At 44.4% G+C, this 23,530-nt stretch overlaps 1 long non-coding RNA gene across 1 annotated transcript in view; it reads right to left on the bottom strand.

Annotated features, from left to right (window-relative positions):
• Positions 1-900: 900 nt before the first annotated feature.
• The window catches only part of LOC124221390 (uncharacterized), a 37,690-nt gene continuing 15,060 nt past the window's right edge, over positions 901-23,530 (bottom strand). Inside the window, exons 2-8 of the long non-coding RNA XR_011177428.1 lie at positions 5,954-6,264; positions 5,716-5,800; positions 4,670-5,642; positions 2,950-3,028; positions 2,579-2,712; positions 2,238-2,342; positions 901-2,019 (exon numbers count right to left, since the gene is read on the bottom strand). This is a non-coding gene — a long non-coding RNA (uncharacterized lncRNA). The remainder of the gene's footprint in view (positions 2,020-2,237; positions 2,343-2,578; positions 2,713-2,949; positions 3,029-4,669; positions 5,643-5,715; positions 5,801-5,953; positions 6,265-23,530) is intronic.

The raw sequence follows: 23,530 nt of genomic DNA, 5'->3' as shown, positions 1-23,530 counted from the left end.
ACGCTGCCGTTCTGCGACAGTTGGATGATGAAAAATTTTGCTCGTATCTTTCAAATGTGTGTTAAAATACACTCGAAGTGTTAAGAAGCTTCGTTCTTTCTCTCCCTATCACCTTTTTAGGTCTTTAAATCACTACGCAACGTTAAATACTGTCTCATATACGAAGCATCCATTTCATCTCGTTCAAAATTAGCGCATCCGTGATGTATTACAGTTACTCTGAATTTTTTTCCATCCGAATACTTTTCGAAAAACAATTTTGCTTCTCTACCCAACGTAGATACTTCACTCTCGACTAGCTAGAACAGCGTTTCGATTATATGCCTACGAAAATTCAAGATCGAGAGAGCAAATGAAAAGTTGTTGAAATAATTATGAATACTAATGTTATGGAATACATCGAGCGCGCGTCGAATAGAATCCCATTTCGAAGTGAATAATTCTTCTCTTTTCATATAATAGCTAATCTAGTAATATAGGTAAATAGGATGGTTGGAGGTGTTCGGAAATGGTAGGACATTTCAAAAGTTAAAGTCGACGATGATCCGGTGCATCAATTTTATCGTTACAGATTTTCTTTCCCCCTGAGGCATAGAGTATTCAACAACGATAATGCAGTCCGTAAAATTCATCATTCATCTCTGTCTGGAAAGCTAATTCGCAAGGCGTGGTATTCTAGATATGTCAAAACTAAGCTAGCGGCACGTGTTTGCATTGTTAGAAAAATACCCGTACTCTACATACACTGTTTCTAATCTTTTGCTACATTTGGTTTAATCCCCATGCTTCCACAGTAGGAATAGTCGGAAATGTTTTTGATTATCCATAATAAAATAAAAGAAGTAACAAAGCTTAAATTTATTGTTGAAGCTTTAATGAATACATCAAACTGCGGTCGAATTCATTTATTATTTGCACATGACCTCTGTACATTTGATAAATTATTCCTAAATACATTGAAACATATGTATTTATAATGAAATATCATGCAATGGGCTGTGTAAACTATAAACTATAATTTCTATCAAATAGCTGCTTTTATGTTAACAGGGCTTTGAGACTCAGTTAAGTTGGTTCTAGATTTTTGCCATCGTATGTAGGACATTGGGTTACAAGAACAAATGCGAATTACGAAGAACTCCGTAATAGAGATAAGGATATTTTAGTTCAAGTATACCTTTACACAGAAATCCGTATGTGAATATACTAAAACCTCTGTGTTTATTGTAAAAATCTAGTTTTAAATATATGTATATCTAGTTAAAAAATATGTATATGTATACTTATGCATGTGTATATGCATATATACACATACATGTACATAAATAATTGCCAAGAAATTAGAAACACTCACAACTTGTCGCAAATAGAGTAAAACGTAAGGTTAATAATATACGAATTACACAAGCGCACCATAAAACGTGGCAAGGGTAATCCTAGTGCAGTGATTGTATAAACTGAAGAAATATACATTTACATATACATGATATAAATTAATAGTCTAGAAAAGAGTATTTAGAGAGCTTATCTAATTCCGATCTTGTCACAATAGATCATTAGCATAATCAATATACGGTTAAAGCTGTATTAGCTACATTCACTATTAGAGATAATATTTTTTATCCATTTTTATAGTTATTTAATTTCTTGTACAACAATTTTTCAAATTTCACCGCAAAATGCCCAACGAGATCTCGTAGTGCAAATACGAGTCCAATTACCTTACGGATGGCATTACATTGATTTTTGCCTTCTCGCGTCGAGTTATAAATACAGAGAAATCTCAATGAGAGCCCATTTCTATAAGATTTATTGTAGTGCTATATTCGTAGCTGTACCTGTTATTCTATATTATACACTGTCCTAAATTTTAAACACACAGCACAACAATGGCTGAAAGCACAATGGCAAGAAGAGAGGAGCAATTCGCATCCTAATAAATCTGTTCTTCTTTATACGTAGCACAGCGATGTCACGTCGGAGGATATGTACTAGTGGATCACTAGGTGGGGCACAGAACTGAAACATAATTATGTTGAAAATCTTCAACATCTCTTACAGAAAGTAGGTACGTTGCCAGACCTTATATACCAACAATGAATATTCATAGATGGTATATTCATAAATACTTACAAAAGTGAATTGAAATAATTTATTGTAAACATGACAAATTTGAAAACTTGTAGACGAAATATAATTACAATTGTCATTAAATATTATCAAACTGTTTTACTCACCGTGCACAAATCCTCGTTCACCTTGTTCTCCTCGTCTTCCTCGTCCTCCGCCTTGTCCATCTCCGACCACCTCCAACAACCACTGATAACCACCTCGGGTTATACCTTAAATAGTAATAAATATTTTCAGTATAAGAACACATCATAAATATTGTGTAAGGATTAATATAATTAAATAATTGATAGTAGAATAAACTTCACTAGCACATTTATAGCTACTGAATTTGTGCTTGCGCGAAAAATGAATTGAAATATTTTATTGTAAACATGACAAGTTTGAAATATTTTAGATGAAATATAATTACAATTGCCATCAAATATTATAAAAGTGTTTTACTCACCGAGCACAAATCCTCGCCCTCCTCGTCCACCTTGTTTTCCTCATCTTTCTCGTCCTCCTCCTCGTCCACCTCCGACCACCGCCAACCGCCCCCAACAACCACCAATAACCACCAATAACCACCTCAGGTTATACCTTGAATAGTAATAAATATTTTTAGTATAAGAACTCAGCAAAAATATTATGTAAGGATTAATAGAATTAATTATCCGATTAATAATGTAATAAGTTTTATTAGCGCATTTATAGCTACTGAATTTGTGCTTGCGCGAAAAATGAATTGAAATATTTTATTGTAAACATGACAAGTTTGAAATATTTCAGATGAAATATAATTACAATTGTTATCAAATATTATAATGTTTTACTCACCGAGCACAAATCCTCGTCCTCCTCTTTCACCTTGTTCGCCTCCTCTTTCTCGTCCTCCTCCTCGTCCACCTCCAACCACCTCCAACAACCAAAAACAACCACTTCGGGGTATACCTCGAATACTAAGAAATATTTCCAGTATCAAAACACATCAAAAGTATTGTGTAAGGATTATTATAATTTCTGTATTGACACATTTTAACAAGGGGATTATGAGAAAATTATAAAAAATTGTAGAAATTTTATTAGCGCAATGAGAGCTACTGAATTTGAGCTTACGCAAAAAAATGAATTGAAATAATTCATCGTAAACATGAAACAGGAACCACGGAGCGCTAGGTCGACGGTCACCACATTAAGAACTTGGACAGCCAGAACTACGGAGTGCTTTTTCTGGACGTCAAGATCCATCAGGTGGACGACCTGAACAGCCCGAACTACGGAAAATTAGTCCTAAAGGTCAAAAGTCACCGGATCAAGGACCTGGATAGCCAGAACTACGGAGCCCTTGTCCTGGAAGTCGAGTTGCACCAAGAAGCGGACCCGGACCGCAGAATCCAGGAGGTAAAGAACCCGGTACTCGAAATCTGCGGAGCGCGATTCTCAACCGTCCGCTCTACTGCGCGGTTGTTACCAGACTGAGGAATTTTGGCGGTCGACGATTGCTATGGATCGATGACGTCGAGGGAAAAAAAATTTGGGTGACGTCATTTTGTGAACATCCGAGCATCCAAACATTGGTTTCGAACTTTAATACTATGTATGATGATGTATGATGTGATGTATGACGATGTATGATGTATGATGATATGATACGATGTATAATGATTTTAGTCTTCACATTTCATACAAGAAATATGCACCTTGTCTTTCCTGCCGATTCCAGACTCAAGCGGCCAGGCCCTTCGATAGTCAGCCGTTGACTAAAGATATATACTTCAGTTAGCGGGTCAGCTAATAACGCTGTCGTTCTGCGACCGTTGGATGATAAAAAATTTCGCTCATACCTTTCAAATGTGTGTTAAAATACACTTCACGTTTCAAGCAGCTTTGTTCTTTCTCTCTCTATCATCTTTTCAGGTCTTTAAATCACTACACTGCGTTAAATACTATCTCATATACGGAGCATCCATTTCATCTCGATCAAAATCAGCGCATCCGTGATGTATTACAGTTACTCTGAATTTTTTTGTATACACTTATCGAAAAACAATTCTGCTTCCCTACCCAACGTAAATACTTCACTTGCGACCAGCTAAAACAGCGTTCCGATTCTACGCCTACGAAAATTCAAGATCGCGAAAGCAAATGAAAAGTTGTTAGAATAATTATGAATAACAATGTTTCGGAATACATCGAGAGCGTGTCGAATAGAATCCCATTTCGAAATGAATAATTCTTTTATTTTCATATTATAGCCGATTATTGTAGATAATCTATTTTGTTTCCTGGAAAATTACAAAATTTATAGTATGCATCACGTATTAATCGTAAATGGTTTATATATATGAATATCGTACATGTACCGCATATACATACATACTTTATGCGTCATCATTACATCTATGATCTATGTATACATTCATCTCTCGGGTACCTATACTTTAATTGATTCACTGTTTTGCTACGAATTTTGGAAGAAATTTATTCTCATCATTAATTTCTTGCATCGCCGACAAGTCCGTAATTACACACATGCTAAGTACCGGCTTGGGCTTACCATTGCGAAGACTGTGTTACTCGGAAGGCGAATGCAGTCAGCATCACGTCGAAATCGGTAACTCTCTGATGTTCTGCAATAAGTTCTTAACTCTACCGATGGAACATCTCAGGGAGCGCAAGCGCACGACGAATTCGGTTGTCACACCAGAGCCCATTAGGGCAACTGTCTTTTTATTCTTTAGACAACGTAGGAGGTGTTTGGAGGTGGTTGGTGGTGATCGGAGGAGGTCGAGAAGGACGATGACGACAGGGCGGGGTGGATGACGAGGGGGGGACGAGGTGGTCGATGAGGACGAAGGTGGCCGGAGGTGGGTGGAGGTGATTGAAGGTGGTTGGTGGTGCTCGGAGGTAGTTGCGGTGGTCGGCGGTGGACGCTGTCACGCGTCTTCACACGGTGATGATCGAGCTGAGTGACATTTCTAAGTCGCAGTCGAGAAGTAGTCTCACGTACTCACTTCGTACCGACTGAATGTCATTGCTCCTGCAACCGGTTATTTATTCGTCTCAAACTTTACCTTATTTTTCTATCATCTCATGTTTCAATGCTTATTATAAAGTATCATTTGACTGGATTTTTCTCACTCTCATTTAATTTATTTCTTGATAGCGGTCTTAAACTTAGTCGTTTCAATGTTATAGTTTTGTATCTATCACAGGAAATTGAGACATCGCCATCGCATTTAGCGATGGAAAGCATAATTACTCTTATCATTACACCCTAAGCTTTTTCAGAGCTTACTGAAAAGGGATACTGGAATGTAGATGGTTTAGCTTTTGCATGTTACCGACCGTCGATTGAGTAACGTTATCTTCTGACGAATGGCTTGCCAACAGCTACCCTCTCGACGCCTTTACCCTTCTTCATAGGGTAGGAATTTCATGCAAAGGCTCCCCTTCGAGTTGCTATCTCCATAGTAGGACAAGTTTTGGTTTTCTCCAGCGATGTCGCTGCCACGGTCATCGTGAATATCCTTGAATCTAGAAGCACATATTTTAATGATGGTCCGTTCTTGGTTTATTACTGAACCATCAACTGATTCTTACCCATTGAAGGAATCTAAACCGCCAGCAAGAGCCTTAACTCCTCTAATACTTCGCTGTTAGAGCGTCGCATTGTTTCTCGTGTTATCTATAACGAATACAGTCGCAAGATACAGTTGGTTTATGTTAATGGTCGTCAATAATGACGAAATGAATAACGATTTGTCCTCTTAGCTGTTCAAAATACATTACGAAAAAAGACAGGAATTGAATAGCCTGCAAGTAAAATTGTTGACCTCACCTGGGTTTGTAAATGGTGTCGAATATGTTTCATTTCCTGGTGAATCCTGATAGCCATTGAGCAACTTAGGGTCACGAAGCATGGTGTTTCCTGGGTAAGGTAAGCGCGTTCGTATCGTCCGAAAGAGCTTGCTTACTCAGGCATTACATGTCGCTTGAAAATCATTGTCAAGAATAAGATTCCACGGCACCTTCAAGTTCTAGTTTGATTGACTCCATAGGATCCAACGTTAAGGAGATTTAAATCTCGAGCGCGTTGAGTGCAATCAATCAAATCCTCCAACTTCGTAGTCTCGCCTTCTTTCTGCACCCCTGCAACAAGATATCGGTCAAGGGTCAATTGGAGGCATTTAGCGGTCTAAATTCACCCTTATAAGTGGACACTGTCATCAGGGGGCCAGCATCCCCTCACGCGACCAGGATGGACCAGTTCCAGTCTACCAACAGGTTCATAACTAGGGTCCAGTTTCGAGTTTGGGTCCAGGCGAGGGCCTGGAGGTACGACGATAGAATATCGCCGGCATTGCAGGTTCCTGGCACGCGAATGGACCGGTCTCATCTTGTCTCATCTCTGCCTGCTCCCTGGACCCCAATTTGAACTCGGAAAATAGATCGTGCCCTGGATCAGGTGAAAACTGGTCCAATGGAAACGGGAGCGCAAAGATCAGAACAGGGGTCAGACCTCTGAACTGTATACCAAAGAATCAGCGTGACAGCAGTCGGCGGGTTAGTTTCGAGGGGTGGGAAGGCTCCAGCAGCAGGTGAGCGACTGTTGTCATGTTTAATCGCACTGAATTCAGTTTTAGCCTGCTTCCCGACGGCGTTTTCTTTCTTAGAGTCGTTTCGACGATGGTTTTGATCGTGAACCAGTGGGGGTGAATAGGTTCTCCATACTTGTACAGGTTGGAACTAAGCGGGGTATAATGAAACCGAAAAGCAGGGGGAAAAAGGTGATCAAAGAAAGGATTTGATTTTCGGTGCCCTCGAAGGTGGGTGTTTTCGATATTTTTATACCGTACCGGAAGAAACGTGACACGACACTCCCCACTTCCTTCGTCATCGCACTCTTAGAAAGTAGTGACGGACTCCTCGGAGAGGGAAAGGACACAAAGGGCACTCGATCAAAGCCCGCGAAAACAAAAGAGCGCCGTGCGTCTGTCACGTGAGACGCTGAATCCAGCCCATATTGGCCACTTCTTTCACGTGTCCGTCATCCGTTAAGGCCAGGTCTATACGCTATGGCGGGTATAAGTAAGGTAGGCAAGGCAAGGTACGTACGTATAAAGAGGATATTTGAAATAGAGGACATTTGCGGGCTGCGCTTTATCGAACCGTGCGGAACAGAACCGACTGTATAAGGGGTGTATTTGTTTTACTGCCTGGCTGCTAGCATTGGTTGAGAACGTGCTCGGCATTCCTGAACTAGAGCCACCCTTGTTACTCACTGGAAGCCCATCTTTGTCGTAAAAATTCTTAACTCCTGTAATGGCTGATTCCCCTTTTTGGCCAGAGATAACTCCATCCCAGATTTTCTCCTGGGACTTGGGAAAATTTCACCTTAAGCCCGAAACTTTCCCGCGTATTTTGAGACCTTGACGATCTAGATCGGACCCGCTGAAGGACAGTAAAAAATTCTCGAAGATTGGACGATCCGATGATCCTAATTTAGAGGCCGGATTCTACCCTCGCGGGTTTATGCCTTTCCAATACGGCCATTTTCAAGAGAGTTAACGCAGCCCAGCAAATCTCTTATCCTGTAAAGACACCATATAACACGTGACTTCGGAGACGGCGCAAGACGGCCATGTTTGTTACAAGCAACAAAAGCAGATCTGGACCCTTGGACTTTGGCTATACCTCCATTTAATATCCGGAATCGGCAGGAAATTTGATAAAATTGGAAATATCCTTTTTCTTCTTTCTTTATCTCTTTCGTGTCCGCATAGTATGGGGTGTGAAATTCACTGTGAGATTCGATTGGTCGATGGGCCAGGCGAAGATTTCCGGTCGGAAGGCCATTAGGAAATCGGTTTGTTTTAAATTTCGACACCCACCAGAGGTTATTTCCCGATTTCCACCTACTTTCCCAGCGGGCATTTGACCCAAGGCATTTCCGATTTGTTTTTCCGCTTTTATTTTTTTCTTCTCTCCCTACTTTTCTCAATCATTCGCGTGGACGAGGCTGCAAAGAGTTTCGATGGCTGAACGAAATCGAATGTTTACGAACAAGTCGAGCGCGTCGACGGAGTCTGCGTGACTCGATCTATCGAATTACCGTTGAGGCGCGTGTCAAGGGTGAGTGAAATAAACCAAATTTGTTGAATCGAACGTACGGTTCTAAATTCTCACCCTAGGAACAGTTGCAACTTTTTTTTCAGCTCCGATCGAGCGGTCATTATTATTTCGATAATCGCGCAAGCTCTGTTGCGCAGCTAAATGAAAACACAATTTTTATTGCACGATTGAGATGATCCGACGCAGCAGAAATGATTCGTAAAACCAGCCCACCTCGTCCAGTGGCTGCGAATTTCGAGCGTGATACGGGTTTCGCAATACAGTCGACGAGGCATCGAATCGCGCAGGTCACCGATACAGTTTCAAATATTCCCGAGCAAACTAGGATATACCTATATCGGCATCTTATATCCGGCCACTATCTGGAGATCAGGGGACAGAATTTATAGCATCCTTGCAGAAGGGGGATGAGACCCTTAGTCTATGTTTTCTGCAGGGAAAGTCGGAAGTCAAGTCGAACCCTGGCCGGGACTAGCCGACTCACATACGTCTTGCTAAGAGACTGTGAAAGTTTGGTCACTCCAGCCGGGGGAAAAAAAATTCCCAAAAATCATCAACCACTCGTATCACGTCGGCAGGGGTCTCGAAAGAACGGCAAGCAGCCCGTCTCGTTCCCCGAAAAATTTAATCTCTCAAATCAGCGCGTGGTGGGCGTGAATGATTTTCGAAAACCCGGCCGAACCAATAGGACCTCGTTATTGGGTAGATTTACTTGGTCGCGTGGGTCCCTCCATTTTCCGAATGGACTTCTGACCCTGCCGCCCTCCACCCTCCGAACCCCCGACCGCCACTACTCGGGGATGCTTTTTATTAGACTCCACTAGGTACGGCCGGCCCGCGTATGTACATTCGTGTGGGGTATATCTACACATATTTACACATCGACGTGTCTGTACAGTGGCCATGTTTCGCCGCCACGCCGCGCCGTGCGAGAAGAAGGGATGCTGGAGGAACTGCCCCATCCGCTAAATTAACTGCGTTAGACGGGGCTCTGCATTTTTTATGCTCCGTTCAACTGACTCCCTTCACCCTCCGACGGCCAGCCATTTTACGTTCATATATCGAACGTCTCGCATTTTTGGGTAACGTTCGGCATTTCATCATTTCGACTCTTGACTCGAGCTGGTCGCGGGTAGTCAGTCCATTAGACGAATGACGGTGCTCGGAAGAGGAATTACAAATATTCATGTATGTTATCAATCGTGGCTTCAGCTGCTTTCCATATCATATCTCGCAGACGATGCGGCGGATTTTTATAAAGTTTTGAGCTGGAGATGGGCGCTTCGGACGAGAGTTTAATCGAACTGGGAGCTGCTCTTGTGTCTCGTTCACCTACACAGGTGCCTGACCGTGTGGCAATGGCGACTGTAGTGGCCCGGCTCTTTGTCTCTCGAGTTTTCTTAAAGAGGACAATACGATGCGTCGTCGTCCATCGGGCTCGGGGAGTGCCGAGATGGTATTGACTGCGCACAGAAAGAGGGATGAAAGGGGTTATTGTTCAGCCTGCAGGGAGACAAAGTTTCGCGTCGCCAAAAAATAGCCGGATAAACCGTCAAGGCGCGTGATTAAATCGTGTGACGCCCGAAGCACGCGGCAATCGCACCTCCGCGAGGTCTTGACAGATTGTGCATAAAAGGTCTCGGGGAGAAAGTAAAATAGAATCTCAGAAAGATAGTACGGACGGTACGGAATTCTCTGGCGAACAATGGGCGAGTCATATACCCGGGATTGGTATAAATTATCGAGTGACGATAACCGTCTGAATAGGTGATCACGTAAAACTGATTTTGGATTTCGCCCATTCCAAGTGCGATCTTACTTGAAATTGAGTATAGTCCAAGTCTTGCTCGGGAGAACCACCACTAATCTAATTCCCAAGATCCCGAGATGTCCTCGGGAACAGTGCTGAACCGGGAGAGAGCGCGCGCGCGAGAGAGAGAGAAAGAGAGAGAGGGAGAGAGAGAGAAAGTGAAAGAGAGGGAGAGAGAGCGGGGAAAGGGGAGAGAGCGTAGTGGCGCGCGGCATGATATCGCCTATGCAAATAGCCCACGGACTCGAACCGGTTGGGATCAGGACTGCGCGTTATACGGAGTGCATGTCCTGTCTGTCTGTACTCCGTTCGTCCGACTCTGCACAGGAGTTTTGATCAGGGATGAAAGATAATGGAGAAAAAAATTGTACACCAATTTTATTTATCGTCGAAGAACCGGAGGGGTTTGTTTTACTCCAGCTGTAAAGTGCATGGGCTCAAATTAACTAATTGACTGCAGGGCAGCTGAACCGTCTATCATGTATGCCTGTAGCCTGTCGGTCTGTCTCGCGAGCAACGGTCCACCTCTAAAAGGATTAATTGCAAAGTTGACAAATCTCTCTTCCCCGCACCACCGTGCCACTCGCTCTTCTCGTCAAAGAAAACGAAGTTTGTTGATGCTCGATGGAGCCGGTTTTGCACTTTGCAAATGACAATGCCCCGCCGTGGAGCCAAATTTGTACATTATAGAATGTTGATGTATCAGTGAAAATCATACACAGTACTTGTGTCATATAGTTCAACAATTCAAAAATAGAACTTGAGATGATTTTTCGTATGACTTGTAAAGTCTGGCTAATTCTCCATTCTCCAGTGATACATAAGCTGTTAAAAAAAAGTGCCAATACGCGGGGGAGGCTCGTCTCAGAACCGGTGCGCTCACCCACAGCCCGGCTCGTCTGCTACGCGTATATGTATATTTATATAATATATATGTACGTATGTATGTACATGAGATTTACATATATACGCCAGTATACACGGATATACATAGACGTATACGAACCTCCACAGTTGCCGCACAGAAGTTAGCTACATTAGGACTGCGGAGACGAGGGTAGACGTTTGAGGTCAGTTCGGGGCGTTTTTTCAACCCCTGGACGGAGTCGCTCAATACCCGGCAACCCTTGGACTGACCAATGCCCTGCCGGCGACCCCCACTACCCAACGCCGCTGACCAGACCAGCGATTGGTCGAAAATCTCCCGAGGGATATTCTATCCTGCTAGGATCCACGCCGGGATCCCGAGGCTCGCTAACTAACCAAGGAGATTACTCACTGGGTGTTTCGGAAGTCGAGCCTCGACCCACCGAGCGATCGGCTAATGAGTCGTTCACAGGAATTCGTAAAGTTGAAAAACCGATCGGTGGTCACTCCTTTGTTCTCCAAGCTCATTGCCAGCGATCAGCGAGGAAAGTTCGAGGGACGTTATTACTGTGACAGGGTTGCGCGCGTATTTGGGCGCGAATAAAACGGCGATTTTCCAGACACCCGGTAGGCGGGACGGTGCGGTTGAGGGCGTAAGAGCTCTCGGAATAATACCGTTCGCTTCTCTCATTTTGCGAAGGTTCTCTGACCAAGCACCTAAGCTCGAAGGTTCGAAGGTTTCGCCGAGCGAAAATTTGATCTCACCGCACGTTGGCATGGTAATAGATGCAATACACGATACGCCGTTCACCTCCGTGTGTACGTGTAATGCCAGCAGGAAATTCTGGACTGCTCGTGAAGGTTGAGGAATTAAAACTGTTCCCTAGGCACGCGTCGTTCAGGGTTGAAATTAAATTCCCACTAATTTGGACTAATTTCAGAATGCTATTAGGGACTGGCCACATCTACGCATCTCATATCCCGAGACGGGAAGGGTACGAATTCTACCAGCGAGACGAGGACGAGGTCTGAGTGTGTATGGCTGAGTGCGTAGTTGAAGCGGGTCTTCTGAGAATGAGGGAAATGTGGTCTTGCAAGAAAGCAGCGGACGGGAAATGAAAGATATGAGGAAAGAAGTAAATATATTTGGGAGGAAAAAAAAATTTGTGCAATTTTCCTGATCTCTTCGCTGGTTATTTTCCTGTGGCGATCCTTATTCCTTTTCCGAGTAGACAGGAGCCTCTCCTGGGACTGGGATCAAAGCAAGAATTATCAGGGTTCGAGGCTCGGTCCGGGATTTGGTCCCGCAGGAGACTTACCACATGTAAATAAGGACGCAGCCTCTGCACAGCCTCCGTAGCCCTATCTTCGGTAAATAACACTCTTCCGATAGTGACAAAATAACCCCGCGAACCTCCTGCCTACCCTCGTCCTGGATTTCCTTGCCCTGCCGTTGCACCCTCTCTTCCCCCTTCAACATCACACCCACCTACTTCTATCAACTATTCCCTGAATCTCTGCACACCCATCGATACTACGTTGTATGTGCCGCTGCTTCGCTTCCGTTCTGCACCGCCGGATTGTACTGGCCGTGATTACAGTTTCCGATATCGGTAAACTAGCGAGTCTGGCAACTTGTCCGTATTCTGTAGCTGATCTTTGATCTGTGATCGGGAAAGGGTGCACTTTTTTTTAAACACAGTTGAATTAGAAAATGTGCTTTGTTCAACCAGCGAATGAAACCTTCCGCCGAGGTTGAAGTTCACGACTATCGGTAAGGTTAAAGTTTCTCCAAACATACCTGAGCTTTGTAATTCGGGGTGGAAGTGAGCTCGGCTTCCGTGAGAGATAAATAATGTCGATTTTCATCCAACTCGTATCCCTTGATCTTGGTTGATATTTGAGCGAGAAATTCCTGTCGGAGGGACCCTCAGGAGAGAAAAAGAGAGAGAAGGAAAGAAAAGGAGGTTGGACTTGTAATAGGAACACGAAGGGGCTCCAAAATGGCCAATATCAGCCCTATATTTGTACGAGGCCCTTTGGACAAACAGAAATATATGTCCGCGCAAGATGTTTTCCACCCTCGTACTCGAGGCGTTTCTTTTTTAAACGGTCGAAACAGTTGCGGCCACGAATCGATGGTAACTACGTCGGCCGGACTGCGGTACAGTCGTGGAAAAACGGAGTTCCATTTTCCCGGCCAGTTGTTCCTCCGATCTTGGGGGTGGAACGGCGGCGCCGGTGGTCGAGAAGGAAGAATGCACGTATATTATACATGTATGTAGATACATATGTATACACATGTATATATATTTACATCGGCCGAATCAAGGGCAGGGATCTTCGTTTTGACTGGTGGATTCGTGAAAACGAACCACCCGATGTGGAGATAAAAATTCGCAAAGATCCGCAACTCTGGCCGGGGTTAGTTTTTCTCGAGGGTTGTACCGTGTTAGGATGCGCAGGGCGCCCTGGTCTTTTGCATATATTTTGAAACGTATAGCTCCCATCGCACCGAATATGCTGCCCGGCGAAAAAATACTTCAAATAAAAATGCGCTTTTCCTTCTTGCTCTTCTTATTCCTCATTCTTATTCCCAACCCCATACTTTAACCCGCGCCTCATAGATCCCTTCTTGGTATAGAATAACTAAAAAATGAATAACGAATGAAATATGTAATCCGTGTTATGCGTCGGCCATGAGTATGTTCTTCCATTCTGGTGTTTGGAGAAAATTTACATCTACGCAACAATTGTTCCAAATATAATTCAAACTTTTTACCCGAAGTCTGCAGGATCGATGGTTACGTACATTCGATACGTATTCTTCGCTCTGCATCCGCCCGCTGTACCGTGTCATTATATTATACATTATTCAACTAATTTTGACCCGATTTGAGGAACAATGGACGGGGTCTGCGGCCTATATACGGCTAGGTGCATCTGCTGCGCGTTTGATAAGATTCCTCGGTCAATTTTAGCTGACGACGGTCGTTAATTAACCAGAAGGCTGTGACTGCTGTCTAATAAGGGTCGGACAGACGGTGAGATGAAAAATTGATAGCGTTATCTCCGAATGTGAATTCCACGAGGTTATAAGCTGCGGCCGCGAATTCCTCGATGACGTCACCGCATGAAATAGGTACGTATACGTAACAACGCGTATGTATCATACGTATACAAAGAACAGCGAGGCAAAAAGGGGAGTCGAGACTTTTATTGGTCTTGACTTGGCGCCCCTAACGTTTTCCGTTTGTTCCGCAGATTTTCATACGTTTTCATCCATCCGGAAAATTAGAATGTTATTCGCCCAAGGTATATATGGCTTGTACCTAATATGAGTATAAGATACGCATACGTACGTATAAATATGAATTTCTCAAGAGGCTTGTAGTGCCCGTGTTCTTCGTATAAGGGCGCGTATACGCGACCTGAGAATCGCGAGACATGTCTCTATCCGCACACAAGTGACACGTTGGGTCAGTATCGGTGTACCCGTATTCTGTTTTCCGTCAAAGGTATATCGTTATTGGAAACTTATATACCTATCGAAGACAATACATGTATGCCTGAAGAAATTGCGTTCTCTTTTCGATGGGGTAAAAAGTATGCGCGAAGAATAAAATGAAAACCAGGATGCTCGGAATTGCTTGCAAATATTAAAAAATCAGAAGGACAAAAAATAGGAGTTTTAGATTAATCACGAAACAGTAGAAAAACAGTATAGAGGGCTGGCAAATAAAAGAGAAAAAAAAAAAAAAATGATAAAAAATGGCGTAGATCGGGAAACAGAAAGCGTAGCTCTTTTTCGGTCGGGCGGTACTCCGGAATAACAAATAGTGGCTACATTTATTCGCGAGCGACCATTATCCGCGTCCCACCCGCTCGACGGTGCAGGTCGTGGTAACGGCGATAGTTGTGGCGGCGGGAGCGTCCGGGGGCGAAGAGAAAAACATAAAAAGCATATTCCGAGGAGGTCCTGCCGGGACGCTGGGGTGGACCAAGCCAGTAATACATCAAACTGGATCGATAACCTACAGACTTCGCTCCCTCACCCACACCGTGCACGCATCACGTTTTATTTTCATGCATATAACAAGAAAAACGAAGTCAGATATAAAGGTGGAAGATATTGTTAAGATGAAAAAACTTCCACCCAGTTCTTGCGTAAGATAGCGATTAGATTCTATCAAATACAGCCGTCCCAAGTGGGCTGCGTAGTTTTTCTTTCTTTTTTTTTTTCTCGAGTTCGCCTGACCATCCCTCGTTTAATTCGGAAATCGGATGCAGGTTGTAGATTTTTTAACCTCCAGGATTATAATTAGTAAAAAATTTGTGTGGGTTTAATTTTACCGCACGTTAAGCGAGTAGAATTTTCATCATTTCATTCCCCCCCCCCGCTCCTATTTTCCACCGGCCGACAAAGTGGATAATGATTAAGCCGCGTTAGGACGGTCTGAGCGATATTTTTCCTCGCGCCTTTATCTTCTCCTCCTCACTTATATATTTGAGGCGAAATCGGGCGAAGGAACGAGTTTGGAAGGAGCGTTAGTCGCGGTCCCAAAGGTGACGTGCCTCGGGTAGGCAGGAGAGTAATTGAAGGGTCGAATCAACCCTTAGTACGTGCTAAAACTTGCGAATCTCGATTACCGTCGGTGGCCGCGAGTGTCTCTTCTGCAGGCGGTGTTATACGGTGACTTGTGACGTCACGCGGTGCGTGAAAATCCCGGCTAGGCGGCTCTCCGTGGGCCTTCTATATCACACGTTTAGACGCGCACACATCCGCAGGGAAACGCGTACCTGTCTACTATGTTTTCCACGCTGTTCCTGAACTTTTCGCCCCCGGGTTCACCGGCCCTTACAGTCCCCGTCCTCGATTCACTGATAACTTATGGCGTGTAATTGCGAGGCGAAACTACCGCGACGCTCATAGTCGGTGGAGAGTCCCATTGGGTCTGAACCCTGATTGGCCGAGCTCGAAACGCTTTATTTCTGACCACCCCAAAACCGTACGGTCCAAGTTACCCGGCGATCGAATAATGGCGGCAACCTTTCCTCGTTCCGCACCAAAATACCAGCGACATTACAACTATTTTGGAAAAGTACCGAGGCTGAAAAGGAGCTGTTGGATGAAACGGGAATCTAAGAATAATAACAAATTTACTGCCATGGTCACTGCTATTAATATTCTGCTGTTTTTTTCTTTTTTAAACCTTATTTATTCTCTCCTACCGAAAAATTTTGTTGCAGATGATCGGACAACTAGTCAAGCAATCAAATTCAGCCTCAGTTGTGTAAAAATTAAAATGTTTCCATTTTTGTCTCGTTTGATAAATTTCCGCATCCCACAAGAATTCCACCTCAACTTAGACTAAAACTGCGAGCAAAAATTTAAGAGCACGAACAATCGAATCACTGATACCATTTTCCCCTCACTTCGCAAGAGCCGCGACAATGATGCGCGTGACTTTGAAAAGGAGGTAAAACACCGGAAATTAGTAACGAAAAGGGGATGAAAATTAACACCGTTAATACCGAGCCCGGCCAGTAGCACGAAACGTAGCTAAATATAACTATAAAACTCTCTTACCCGATGTTCAGCGTGCGATGTCTGGCCCAAAACTGGCGCCCTTCGACCCCGTGTGCAAAGGGGTTGAACGGAGCCGTGACTCTGCCGTGTATCAGGTCCTGCACCAGGTAGGGCCCCTGTCTCCAGCTTCAATCCTGGGGCTGTCAGTAACCGAGGCTTAGCGGTTAAAAGTTGCACCCCAACGAACGGAACATCACGAAAGAAAGGCGCCATAAGGTTCAAAGTTATACGAGATAAAGAAGCAAAGAGGGAGAAGCGAAATGAGGAAATTGAGATAAATTGTTTTCAGGTTTTCGGTGAGATTGCCAGTTTTTAAGCCTACTCAATGTTGAAGATAGTGTAGATAAACGTGCGTTAGACGATGAGGTTAAGCAGGCTGGCTGGCCAAGAATGGATACTTTTCAATAACTCGTTACGAGAGAGTCGTACGTTGAGTGTGTGTTGAATTATCGTATTTGTAAGTTACGAATTATATCTCTAAAAATACGTAAACGTAGGATACTGAGATTTCGCATATATGCTTGAATATTGTTGATTCGTTTCGAATTCTCAGAACTTTTTTTCACCTCTTATTAGGAAAACTTTTTTTCATCGAGGTGCCATCGTGAATATTTATTTTCAGAACAGTGTACCGATATTGATTACGATCCAAAAATGGTAATATTGAATTACCCAGTAGACAGAAAAAAGAAAGTCTTTTTTAGTGACGTCATGCAAAATAGTCTTCTGAACAAAATGAGCCATCGTAAAGTGGGATCGAACGAACCTACCAAAACAATTTGTAAATGAAGCACCGATCAAGCTTTTTTTACAGTTTGAGTATTTTCTATTTTTGCGCTTTCAAGAAGATCCTTGTAGCTTACAAATATAATAATTTTAATAAATATTCCGTGTGGTGTCGATTTTTAACCATAATAAAAATCCTTAATCGTTGGGCATAAAATATAAGGTTTCGAATCCATGCCGTTGGATGCCTTGCTACTTTTTTTCTTCCAAGACGAAGTTATTATAGAGCAAGCGTGCCAGAACGCGGCGGTTTCGGATGTTTGTTGTTCGCAGTTTCACCTAGTCGTCGTAGATGCGGGATCTAGGTTGAGTTCGAGACGAATACCTACCGGCTGAGGAATAAAACTCGTCTTCGTGTATATGTAAAACCGATTGGAAAGAAATTTCAACCCTGGCGATTGCCTCGCGCGATAGCATTGGCGCGTGGGTGGGTTGGATGGATATAATACAGGGATAGGAAAGGGGGGCTGGTATTTCGCGCCATTGGGCATAGGTCAAGCGAAAGCCAATCCGGCCAAACTTTTAGATATATGATAAAAATTGAGTGGGGGGGTCCCTGGTAGGCTGCGGGATGCGAGGGGGCGAATTCCTTGCGTCCCTTAAATCCCGGGATATATATAATACGTCGGTATGAGGACGCGAAGCACCGGGCGGAAACGGGCGAGTCACTGTCCCTCGATTTGAAAACTGCCGACGAGAGAAAAATAAGGAAATCCGAAAGAGAGAAGAGCGCCGCGAATTCCTCGCCGAATCCGGGGCGCAAAACGCGAGTCAAAAAATTTCTTTCCACGTAAATTTTCACGGAAATCACTCTCGGAAGTTCGATATTGCGTTCGAGGGCGTTTCGGAAATCTCCAACGGTCTCGAGGATGCTCATTCTCCGAGGAAAGCCGTACATGTGTCCGTTCGATAGCTTATCGAAATTTAATTTTATGCCTGGCCTAATCTCCGGCGAAGGTTCTTCCGCACCGGCTTGATTTCAGCTGTCTAGTGTAAGCGAGCTGGTAGAAGACGCGACGAGAACCGCCGAGCTACCCAGAGAGGAGAAAAAATAAATGAAAAATCTCAAAGCATACCGTACACGTATAGGCATGGATGTCCTTATATCGAAAGCACAGAGGAGAATACATCCGCTGCAGGGTAAGTTACCGCGGTAAGAAATTTCCTTTGCAAGCTGGGAAAGATATTTTCGAAAAGTCTTCTAAAGCCCGCGAAATCCGCGCCGCGTATATGATATCCCCACGGGTTGGAAAATATTTGTCATCACCCTCCGCGTTTCTCTCAGCCGTACAATTTCTGCTCGAAAAATTTCAGGGAAAAAACTAACGAACGGAACCTTGCGAAGCCTCCTGTTTCGAAGTCCTATCAGGCAGGAGCAAGTTTGGTCAAGATCGATGAATCCTCGGGTGGTTCTTGGCGGCCCAATGAGCCTCCTGGGCTGTGATCTTCCGAGAGTTCGGAGGGTGGCTCAGCCTCCCTTTGTCAGCCGGCTGGGGAAATTGGTCAACACATAAGCGGCCGGAATATTTCCATTTTTGTATTTGTTTGAAATTTTAATGTGGCCACGAACGACCGAGGCTGGGGATCTCTGTAAACTGCCGGCCATTACCTTCGATTCGGAAATAAATTGCACCCCATAAACAGGGTGGTCCATAAGAATACATATGGCCAGCTTAGCAGACCGCTTGAAAAATGTAGCAGTCGTGGGTATTGATCAAATTTCACACCCTCCATGATGCGGAGTCTATATCTATACCAGATAGGTATACGTACACAGGCTACCTATTTCTCTCAAAATCGGTTTCCCGATCTCTGTACTTCCGAACCTCACGGACGTGTGTTACTTATTACCAATTTGCGAGCTCGTCCATCGGTATTTCCTTTTTCTAGCGATAATTATCTGTCACTCAAAAATGGTACCTATGTATTTATTTTTTGATGCTCGGATTGCGATTTTGGAAAACAAATTCATTTCGGTACGTATCTACGTATCAGATTAACAATTTGGTTGAAAATAAAATTTATTCAGTGTGATCGGTTCAAAATTCGATCAGCGTGAATAAATTTTCCGACAAGTTTATATTCAATCGAATTGATCTTCTCCGTGTGAGCTTCTTCGCATACGACCGTAAAACTTTAAAAAAAAAAAAAAAAAAATTGGTAATTCTCAACTCAGAAAAATGAATTCATTTTGTAATTCGATGTGTAAGTGAATAAACGTAATTTCGTCGAATCGCTAGCCTGGGTTCTACTCTTTGCATATAAGTGTCGATGTTGGATCGTCGATACTCGCATAATGAAATACAGAAAAACGACAAAGAAAAACGAGAAAAAAGAAGCTGCAAAATGTGGGCGAACGAAAACAGCGAGGCTCTCTCAGCGAAGGGCGTCTGGTTAATTCACGCGTAGTGGCGAGTTCTTCGAGGCAGGGGTCGCGTGGTTGGAGGGAGGGGTCGTGGGGGTGAAACGAGGGCAGGGGGGGAAGGTTAGTTCTGTCCCGAGCACCCGGGCAGCGGTGGTTTTAAGATGGCGACTGGCTGGCGTAGATAAGGCCGATACTCCCTCAGTGTCCAAGGGACCGCGGACAAATGGGCCGTCAGAAGAGGCGTAAATCAAAGACAGGTCGAAATTCGCGTTGTCCCAGTTCGCCGCTTAAAGCGCAGCAGCGCAACGCCTCTAGGGAGGCTTCGGATAAAAAGGTATCGCGGCGACCTGGAAGGTCCTAATTTCGATGGAAAACGGTGAACGAACGTGCATTTATACCTGCGCTCGAAAATTAGACTCCCGGATCCTCACGGCGTCGCAACCCTTTGAGCCCTTCGGATCGCTGCCGGGTAAAACTCGAGCGGGCTAGAGTTACCAGTTTCAGGTAGCCGGAGACCGTTACGTGTAAAATCTGTTCGATATTTTAAATATTTGAATTAACCCCTTGCGGATAGCGAGTATCCGTATACCTGAGGACCTTCGAGGCTTGCAGGCATACCTACGCGCCACCGTCTATTATTTCCCTCTTTTGCATCTGGCGGGCTCGGATATAATGTTTCCCCGCGTTAAATAAGGCTCTATGTAAAATTATGTTAATGGATTATCCCTCGGCTCTTGCGCAACCGACGGACCCGTGCGGCTGCGGGACCGGGGCCCTAGGGCCCAGGTACGAATCCTTTGAACTCGGTTAACGAAATAGGTCGACGACGAGTCGGGATGCGCATGCTACGACAGATGGGGTTAAAATTCAGAAGAGGATTACAAGCGGTCTATCGATCGCGGGGTGCGTTACGCGCGTTCGACGATTTCCTCCGCTGGCGTGGCTCTCCGCATCGGCGCCGCCGATTCCACGAGACCCGTTGGAGCGGTGAAAATTATCGGAGCTAAATTAAAATTGGAAATTAAAACGGGACCGGGCGAGCAGCGGCCTCTCGTATCTACGGGGTGGCGAACGGCCACCGCAAAGAGGGAGATTTCGAGTGGAGGCACCCCGGATATCCTCGCCCCCGAATGAAATTTCGAACTCGAACGAACTCTACGCGGTTCGGAATCTCGAGGGCTCTTCAACGCGGCCGAACGCCTCGGAAATTATCCGAAATCTTGGCGGCTCTGCGAAATGGTTCTTGTAACTGATCCGAATCTCAATTGGACGTCAGACCCCGGTCTGAGGAGGGGAGGTTCTTTTTTTTTGGGTCAGTGCGTTCTGGAGGATCACGTCGCGCCGCGGGAAATTATTTCAAGGACACCTTTTTTCCCCGCCCGCAGATAACATCGCGCTTCGAATGTATATTGTACATGTACCTTGGGTATACTTGAACGAATTCGGATCGTAATCGGCGATTACAAACGCATACCGTGCCGTCTAAACACGCGCGCCTATGCCTGGGTATATGTATATATATACTAGGCGATATTTGTTTCGGTAAAAAGTCATCCGCGGTCCAAGTTCCCTCTAAGTCGACTTAGGCTGTTGGTGCTAAAATCGCGATGGCGGATGGTGTGGGAGCTAAAAACAACACGCGTTGACTTCGGGTCGAGTTCGCGGATCCCACAGGTACCCAATTATCCGTGCCTCTAAACTCTTAGAGAAATACTACACAGTTGCGTGCTCTACTTTACACACCTGTATGCGTGTCTGCCCGTCTAGTCTGGGCGTCGTGTGCGTATATATGGACTAATTACACTGAGTGTCCCGGCGTCCTTGAGAGGCCGCAACGAAAGGTCGGATGCCAGAGTTGATAGGAGAACGAGATTTCAACGGTTGATATGATCGCGTGAAATGAAAGGTGGGGGGGGTGAGAGGTAAAGAAACCTTAATAATAGGTACGATACTCGAACAAGTGCAAAGGGTGAATCAGATATCGTTATTTGCTGTATATTACATGCGCTTTTTGCCGCAGGCAATTTCTGTGCATGTAACCCGCGCACCCGTAGTTTCGTCCTTTTATTTTGGTGTCGGTTTTCACGTTTTTTCACCCAAAACTACCCCAGAGTTATTGTGAGCTCGACACGTTGTGTAGTCGTTTTTTTTCTCTACTTTTTTTTTTTGTCAAAAGCGCGTAATCCACCCCATGGGGTGGATCAAACATTTCGACTTCATCGGGCGAAAGCAGGTTGACACTGCAGCTACACCCGGAAACTCAGCAGGTACGCTAAAACCGATTTGACGCGATTTGGGGAAAAATTTAAGGGTATCAGGTGCGCGACTCCCCATCAACGCGCCTCTCGGCACAGCACCGGCGACGAACACACCGGGGATTTTCTCTCATCTCGCAAATTTCTAACTTTTCACTGTTTTTTATTCGTTTTGTATTATTTTTTTTTTCTGCCAGTCGTAAATCACGCAACAAGTAAAACAACATTCTTCAGAGTTCTTATACAAAAAAGAGAGCAGAGCTTAGAACAAAAGTAGGTACTCACTCGTCGAGCTACAAACGACGTCGAATATGTAACAGGCGTCCACCAGGCCTGCAGTAGTTTCACATGCCGGTGAGAGTCATTTCTCTCAAGCCAATTAGTCCGTTGAAATAGTTAATTAAAGAACAGTTATACGTCGAGAAGGAGGAAGGGGGGGAGCCAGGTGTTGAAAGTGTGAATTGGTTCCGCTTTTCATTCAGGAAATTGGAAATGGCGTCATCTGGTCCAACCCTTTGGCTCGTTGGGGAGATGGCGTCGACGTCATGAACGCTTCCATCCAACCATCCATCCATCCACCTTCCTTTCCCAGCGGGGTAGAAATAAATTAAATTAATTTTTCCTGCAACGGGCGAAGCGATGCTGATATGTCATGTTGTAGCTGCGCCGTTTTCGTATCCACGGCACATTCATACACACGGCCGTACGATACAGTGTGTATTTGCATCTCAGGTAGCGGAACTCGAACAATTACACATGGCGGGCAGGTATGGGAACGTTGAGACTGTACCGTTTTGCACGGTGTGCAATGCAGGAAAGGTGGAGCAGCAGTCGAGCTTTCCTACATCTTTCATTCTGCCCTCCTGCGGCATTGCATAATGAGGGTTATGTAAAAACCTTTTCATACCTGACCCCCACCAATAGGTCGCGGTTGCCTCAGGTAAGATTTTTGGGCCTATTCACCCCGTTTGGGACCTCTCACACCTCTCACGAGAGATCTCTTCTACCGTCGTCGTTCAGTCAGTCCCTGTCTGAACTCACTGCCGAGAAGATCATTTCGTTCTTCATTACACCGCTCCAAAGAAATGTCAAGATTTCGATCTCAAGAGACCCGATCGCGATCACAAGTGCCAGCCTGTTCGGTGCTCATTTGTTACCGAGTAAATCATTCCACGTTCGAGTTGACGATCTGTTATAGTACCTTGATTTTAATTCATCCGATGAATCTCACATAAGTTGGAGAATTTTTATTAAAAAAATAAACGGAGGTATAAATAGTACCTTGTTTCTTCCGCACTCGGTGATAACGAGATTTTAATTCTGACAATTCTTGAGGGAAGTTCTTTTGCATCAACGAGGAGGTGTCGAACTCTGAAATCACAGGTTAGTACTACTATTTATTAAAATGATCGTGGTGAGAGTGGGTTAAAACTAATTTACTCTGATACTTTCAAATCTATACAAATGCGAAAAGTGCACAGTATTCGTCCACCGACTAGTTTCACTCACGCGATAGAGACGCGGAAGGTTTCTCAAAAAATGTTACGATGTGAATGGTGTCGCGTTGTTATATATTTTCATTAAAAAAAAATTAATACTGGAATTGGAAC

Source organism: Neodiprion pinetum, chromosome 6 (assembly GCF_021155775.2).
Source record: "Neodiprion pinetum isolate iyNeoPine1 chromosome 6, iyNeoPine1.2, whole genome shotgun sequence".
Classification (NCBI taxonomy): domain Eukaryota; kingdom Metazoa; phylum Arthropoda; class Insecta; order Hymenoptera; family Diprionidae; genus Neodiprion; species Neodiprion pinetum.
This window is presented reverse-complemented; position numbering and strand designations above follow the sequence as displayed.